The sequence below is a fragment of the Uranotaenia lowii genome, chromosome 3 (assembly GCF_029784155.1).
Source record: "Uranotaenia lowii strain MFRU-FL chromosome 3, ASM2978415v1, whole genome shotgun sequence".
Taxonomy (NCBI): domain Eukaryota; kingdom Metazoa; phylum Arthropoda; class Insecta; order Diptera; family Culicidae; genus Uranotaenia; species Uranotaenia lowii.
In genome coordinates, this window is record NC_073693.1 from 246,101,999 (window position 1) to 246,109,598 (window position 7,600).

General features: G+C 38.4%; 1 protein-coding gene across 1 annotated transcript in view; it reads left to right on the plus strand.

Annotated features, from left to right (window-relative positions):
- Positions 1 to 498: 498 nt before the first annotated feature.
- Positions 499 to 7,600, plus strand: part of LOC129757774 (GATA-binding factor 2-like) — a 71,471-nt gene continuing 64,369 nt past the window's right edge. The window contains exon 1 of the mRNA XM_055755074.1: positions 499 to 632. The gene's annotated coding sequence lies outside the window, so the exon portion shown is untranslated. The remainder of the gene's footprint in view (positions 633 to 7,600) is intronic.

The following is a 7,600-nucleotide window of genomic DNA, read 5'->3' on the forward strand; positions in this document are numbered from 1 at the left end:
TTGTTGATGTTGTTGTTGCCAGTTGCTGCCTGACAGATAGGGGTGGACCCTTACAACAGGCAGCCGACAGCAATGGCCGACAAAGGTTGGGAAATAATAATAATAATCAGCCTTCCCCTCGGTATCAAACAGATATGGCTCGTCAGATAACTACATGGGTAGGGTTGAACTGAAATGGGAATGATTTAGCATGACTTACTCAATGTATCGGTTGACATCAAACTTGAGTTTGTAAAAACTCATTTTGATTGGATCTTTGAACAAATATTAATATGACTGTTAGTTTTAACATGTTTCTGAGAAGTCAAAAGTGATTCTTGTTTAGAATTTTCTTTCTGTATGAAATCAAAAATTTTCCGGTCAAGTAAGAGAAATTGCCTGATAAGAACAGTAAGTTGATAACTTAACTTATCGCCGTACTTCCACTATCTGCTACGAGATATAACTTTGGAAAACGTTAAATTTAATATAGAATAAGATCCATCATATTTCAGGAATATCACTCGAGGAGAAAAGTCAATCGGTTTCGCGCTTCCTTTAACAAGTTAAAAAACAAAAAGTGATTTCCAAAATGGAGGCCTCACCCATTACATTTGAGAAAATAATTCAGAGTTGTTATCCCGACCAAAACCGTAAGTGAATACAACCCGTTCGTTGTTTTGTTCATACGTGCCATGTCCCAAATAATGAATCAAAACAATAAAAAAAAACTGCCAATCGATCAATATCAACTTTGAATGGTCAAAAAGTTATATTATTAAGTATTGTTCGATTTTCTTCTTTCCATCTTCCTTTTGGCCATTGAATGGAACAGTACCGTGGCGTTGATCGCAGCAAGATATCTATCTGCAATGGCCGGCAATGGTCAGTCGGTACAAATGGCTTCACGTGTTACTGTTTGTTTGCACCGACTGATTTTTCAGAAAAGGTGAGCACTTCTGCCAGCCAGGCAGCGGTTTGCCACCAACAACGGCAACGACCAAGTGTAATTTCATTTGAACACACGACGCTTGTCAAGATTCTCAAAATTTGATATTTCCATCAGATGTGGTTAAAATTTATTGCGGTGCCATATAACCTGAGGCCTGGGGAACGTTGGTGTTTTATTTTTATTGGACGTGTTCTAGTTTCTTCTTTCGCTGTTGACTGTGACTCTACCTTAGGTTTCATCTATAGGTAGGGCGCGTTTATATTGACTCAGATATTAATCAGCATTTGATACAAATAACTTTATGAACCGAAGAAAGCAAAATGTATTTAACAAGCAGATAAATCTTTGACAACAATTAATTTTTCTTTAAATTTTTGCATGCTTGTGTATTAGCTTGCTCTAACAAAAAAAAAGTCCTTCGTGTGTTTCGGAATCATAACATGGGGTAAAAAGTTGTCCGTAGATCTACCAGTAAGCATTATTGCTGAAACTTACGGTTTTCGGGACTGTTCCGGACGAAATCCTTTTCCCACGAGTGTAAAATAGAGACAACAGCTATCGCTAATGTAATAGATTGTAGTTTAAAGACTAGCCAGACTAACGATTTCCAACACTGAAATCTACGTTGAATTTTTCATATCGATAGGTTAAAGGCCAGATACGTCTGGATACAGAAAACGAGTTGTTCAGGTGGGGCTAGCAAGTTCACTTGCGGTTAGCAGTTCATCAGCGACCAGCGCAGAAGAAACTGCCAGTGTTGAGGGACTAATCGGCAGCCAGATGACGGTTAGCAGCAAAAGAACCACCAGCGCAGAGGCAAGCCAGCGAGATGTCCAAGGACTGTCAGAGGTTCCGCGATGTCGAGTGTCGAGAAGTTCGTAGATCGAGAGGGCTCCTCTCACTGCCGTCCAGACCCACGCTGTGGTTAGTATGCGTGAGCTCACGTCCGACGGTCGGGAGGAATCTTAAGATCATTAACCGGGCAGCGCACAGGTCGACATGTCCAGCTGGAGTAACATCTAGGAACAATCAGGTGGAGCTGATAGCCGAAAGGTTTACTCTCGTGCTTTGCTTGTGGGCTGTGGTCAGCATGCAAGTGCTATTCCAAGCACATCCGACCACCAGCGCAGAGGATTGTCAGCGCGGAGGCCACGAGATGCTCCAGATCCGCCAGAAGGTGAAACCGGAGATCGAGGCCGCGAAGTCGGGTTCCGAGAGGGTAACTCTCCGTGCCGTTACGAGCCACGCTGCGGTAAGAAGCGTGAGTTCATTTTCGAAGGCCGAGAAGAAGACTCTTGGGATCTGTAACCTGGATTGGTCAGGTCCAAATGCTCTAGAAGCAGAATTAGCCGGGATTGGCGAATGAAAGAAGCTGCTTATCGAGAGGGCTACTCTATTTATTTATTTATTTATTTATTTATTTATTTATTTATTGACAAGTAACATAAGATCAATGATCTTTTAACTCGTAACAGATTTGAAATGAATATAACAATAATTCAAGTAAATTGGTATAACTAATCCTGGCGTTGATGGGAGAATTCTTAAATATTCGTACAAGTCTAAACACTTCTATTAAGCCAAACCAGCAAGTCCTCTTTGAAACGTGTTTTTGAAAAATTCATCTTAACTTGAATGGAGAGTTGGTTCCAGTTTTTTATTTCTCTAACAATGAAAGAATTACTGTAGTACAATGAAGTATGATGAGGTAAAAGAAAACAGGATGAGCGCAAACTACGTAGTGGAATGAATAAAGAATTCAAATAAGGAGGCTTTCTACTTTTTATGATATTAAATACAGTCATGCAGCTACGGAATATATAAAAATTAGAAAAAATGCAACCAAGAAGAAGTTTCTGGCGAAAAGTAACGCTTGCATAACGATTAAGGCTGTAAACATATCGCACGCATGCATTCAAAGCCGTCTGTAAGCGATTCAATTGAGAAACATTGGCTCTATCTAGGGATGCTACGCTGCATTTAGCACGCGTGAACTGTTCCAAGCCAGCAGTTTCATTTATCTGTGGTTTTGGAGGACTATTGGGTGCCGGTTAGATCCAGATGGGTCGTATGCAGCTGATCGTAGTCATCGGAGTGATCTGGAAGTTGGAAGCTGTTCCGGGTGCTTCGGAGGAGGGGGTTCAGGCGACGTTTAGTCTCCAGCGTTCTCTACCACTGCTATCTGAGGCATTATGGACGAGTGCTACTGAACAGTGTTTGGCGTCATGCAGAAATGGCACTATTAGCAACCAGAGGTTGTATTTCTGGGGTTACCAGAAAGTGACATGAACAAAACTTTGTACTTTCACATGCTGAGGTTATCAGCCACCAGTGTCAACGAAAGATTTGATTCGTCATCGGATCTGGTGCCAGGCAACATATGATTCAAGACGAAAGCGACTACGACAGTAGCTTTACTATGACGATGATGGTCAGGATTTCGTCAAACCTAACCGGCTTGGAGTCGCAGCTAGCGACTAAGCTACTTAGTGCTACATGGGAGAGACTCGGATTGGACGAAGCTAAACGATGGTGTGGTTAACACTGAGCAGCCGTTCAACGATTTTTTGCAGTTGTTGTTTTCGAGGCCGAATATCAATGCTGCTGTTAGCGCTCTGAGAGCCTCTAGCTAGGCCTGAAGCGTATTCTGCGATACCTTTGACTTATGATCAATATGGCGATGGTATCATCGACCGAAACTGAACCGGAGCCCTCCCAGCCAACAATTTGGTAGGTATATCAAAAGATATACGTACGTCTATGTCGACACAAATCATCGTATATGATGTTAGAAAAAAGCATATACCTACCAAAAGTGGAGGCAATATACGTACATGTTTTCGTTATTTTCTGGTTTACGACATCGACAACATCATATGTGATGTCATTTACGATGTTAGAAATACTTAGGTACTTTATGTCGCATTGGCGTCGTTTTGTACGTTACATTTAAGGATTCGATTCATGCGCATTTACGATGATGGGAGGATTGACAGTTCCATCCACACTTTATGCGATGTGTGTTTTACCCTTTTACGACTTGAAGCGATATGATGATAAATTGGCGATTTAAGTCACCCTTAATGCGAGGTGTGTTGAACTCTTGTACGACTTGAAGCAATCTGACGATGAGTTGGCGATCTAAGTCACCCTTTATGCGAGGTGTGCTGAAATCTTGAATTCAGAGATTTTAACATCGATTGACAACTTAAGTCACATTTATAAGATGTGTGTTGTAAGCTTGTACGATATGATGCAGTTTGACATTTGATGAACTCTTTAAACGATATTTTATGTGAGTTGGGATGTACTCATGTACGATTTGTATCATAAAACGATTTTCCGGACCATTTTATGTAGCATGTTATTTGTAATATTGTGATTGAAATACGACGCTAGGAAGAAATAAAATTAATTGATGATTTTAACTGATTTTTATTATAACTAACATTGAAATGCACTACTTATATTTTCGTAGATACCGCAACCGGGAATTGTCCCGCTTGCTACTTTCCTAACTGCCACGCCTAACTGCCACGCCTAACTGCCGCGTCCAAGGTTCATTTTGAGAGCTATTTATCTGTGTCTCCATTTTAGCACAAGTTGCACAACATTTTACAAAATTTTCAATGTCTTCATTAATTTTTCTCCAATATACATATTTTCTAGCCAATTTTTTCATTTTTATTATGCCTTCATGATTTGAATGTAATAAATTCATAATATCATCTTTTAAACTAGAAGGAATAATAACTTTGCCATCCAACAAAAGCACTCCTTGCTCCAAATGTAGTTTAGATTTCAATCCATGAAATTCTTTAGTTTCCATGTCTAATTTCTTAGGCCAACCTTGATTTAAATACTCAATTATTTTACTTAGACATTTATCAGAACTAGTTTCCTTAGCAATAGAACAAAAGTTCAACGGCATCTCAGAAGAAAAATTTATTGAATATACATGATCTTGATCGAGGAGAACTAGGAATTCTCTGCTCGAGGGGGAATCGACTACAAAAATCGGCATTGCCCATTTTATGTCCCGGACGATATCGAACTTCAAAATTATAGATTGACAATTCTAATAAATATCTTTGAAGTCGAGTTACGTACAACGAATGTTTACCCTCTTTACCGAAAATTCCCAGTAACGGCTTATGATCTGTGTAGACTACAAAAGGTTGACCAAATAAAAACTTATGGAATTTTTTTATAACACAAACCAATGCCAACGCCTCCAGATGTAGGATAGGATATTTTTGTTGGGCAGAGTTCAAAGAAAAGGATGAAAAACATACCGGCTTTTCCACACCATTGTCAATTTGTGCTAGTACTCCCCCTAATCCATACGTGGAGGCATCTGTGATTACAACCAACGATTTTTTTGGATCGTAATAGTCCAAAATATTAGCATTCAATAACGTGTTTTTGCTATGCAGAAAAGCCCGATTACACTGCTCTGTCCAATTGAAATGAGTATTCTTTTTAACAAATCATACAAACACCTTAGCTTTGAAGATAAATTCGGTATAAAACGGTTATAATAATTAATTAATCCCAGATAGGCTTTCAGCTCAGTTACGTTTTCAGGAGCCTTAGCTTTAGCTATCGTGGAAATTTTCTCTGGGGATGGCCGTAATCCATCTTTAGTTATCAAATGACCTAGATAAGGCAAGGAATCTACAAAAAATTTGCATTTATTATAGTTCACACTAATATTTGCATTGACAAGTCTATTGAGAACTTGAATCAATTTGTCCAAACATTCTTCAAAGGTTTTCCCAGCAATAAGCACATCATCTAAATAACAATTGACGTTTTTAATTCCTTTTAATATTTTCTCCATCAAGTTTTGGAAAACTGCTGTGGAAGAAGATGCTCCCTGTGGTAATCTGTTATAAGTAAACAAACCCTTTTCAGTGTTTATAACCACATATTTTCTAGATCTTTTTGATAATTGCAGTTGAGTGTAGGCTCCATAAAGATCTAGTGAACAGAACACTTTGCATCCTGCTAAAGATGCAAATATGTCCTGTGCAAGTGGAAGTGGATAAGTGTTTTGTATTAAAATCTTATTTAAGGAAACTTTACAGTCTATGACCATTCTGATCCCCCCATCTTTTTTTACTATAGCTATTACCGGAGAGGCCCACTCACTTGATTCTATCGGGGTTATAACGCCTTGACCTTCCAGCATGGTTAAATGATCCAAGAACTTTTCCTTGATTTTGTACGGAACTTGGTACGCCCTTTTTGAAAATTGGTTGCTCGGGTTTAAAATGTAAATCAGCTTCATGACCTAAAATTGGTTTAGAAAAATCTTTATCGAAGACAGACGCAAATTGAGCCTTTAGTTTACCTATTGTTTCTTCTCTTGTTTTATTCGTTACTATATTGTTGACCAATTTATTATCATGATTGATGAAACTCTTCTTCCAGTTTGGATAGAAAATTTTCAACCAATCGCGGCCTATCAAAGGTTTAAAATCATTATCGTTTTTTAATACAATCAATCTGGCTTTCTCCATAAATCCGTTAAGAAAAACTTCTGTTAAAATCTGTCCAGCTATTACTAATCTGGCACCATTCACAACCGCTAGCTTCTTATTACAATGAACTAACGGAATTTTTCTGAATAGATTATTATACATCAGGTAACTGATTACAGTTACTGCCGAGCCAGTGTCAATCTCCATTTTTCAAAACTCTACCATCGATTTTCGCATTTACTATACAAGGATCACTTATATTATTCACCGCAGATATCATCAAACATTCTACTTCAGAATCATCACTATTGTCATTCAACTTCAAACGATCGAATTTATCAATTGATTGATCCTGGATTTTGTCAACATTTTCCACAAATTTTACGGATGGGTTTTTAAAATGAGGACAGTTTCGGCGGATGTGACCTCTTTCTCTGCAGTTATTGCACACTGCAGATGAATGAAAATTCCAATCGTTGAGATAAGTCGAAGCTTGATTACGGTTTGCACGTCTGTCATAATGAAAATTCCTTCTACCTGAACCCCTATCTCTGCTGAAACTACGCGATCTAAAACGTCTTGGATGCATTTCATTTTTGTTCTGGAATTTCCTTTCACTATCGAAATATTCTTTTCTTCCCAGGCGATGCTTGATGGATAGGACATCTGCATTAGTTGAAGTATGTTCACCTATTAACTTTGCTTGCCCCAAAGCGCGTTCATTATTAATAATTTTATTTTCAAGTGTATTCAACCCAATGTCATCTTCCAATAACAGTTTGAACTGTAAATCTTTGTTCGCAAGCCCAATAATCAGCCTATCTCTTATCGCCTCATCTTTGAAATCCCTAAAATTGCAGCTCTCAGCCATTAATTTAACTGCAAGCACAAAATTTTCAGCACTTTCGTTAGCCCCCTGTTCGCGGTTATAGAACTTATATCGGTTCATAAGAACCGGCTCAGTTTTATCAAACCTTGTTTTGAGTTTTGCTATTATTTCATCGTAAGTTAAATCCTTGACTTCCCTTTTAGGAAAAATCAGCTTAATTTCATCAAAAACGTCGTCTCCACTCAAGGATATAAACCACGATTTTTTGATTTCTTCAGTGACTTTGTTCAACCCACACAAAATTTCAAAACGCTCAATATAATTAGAAAAAGATTTACCCACTTGAAAGTGGTA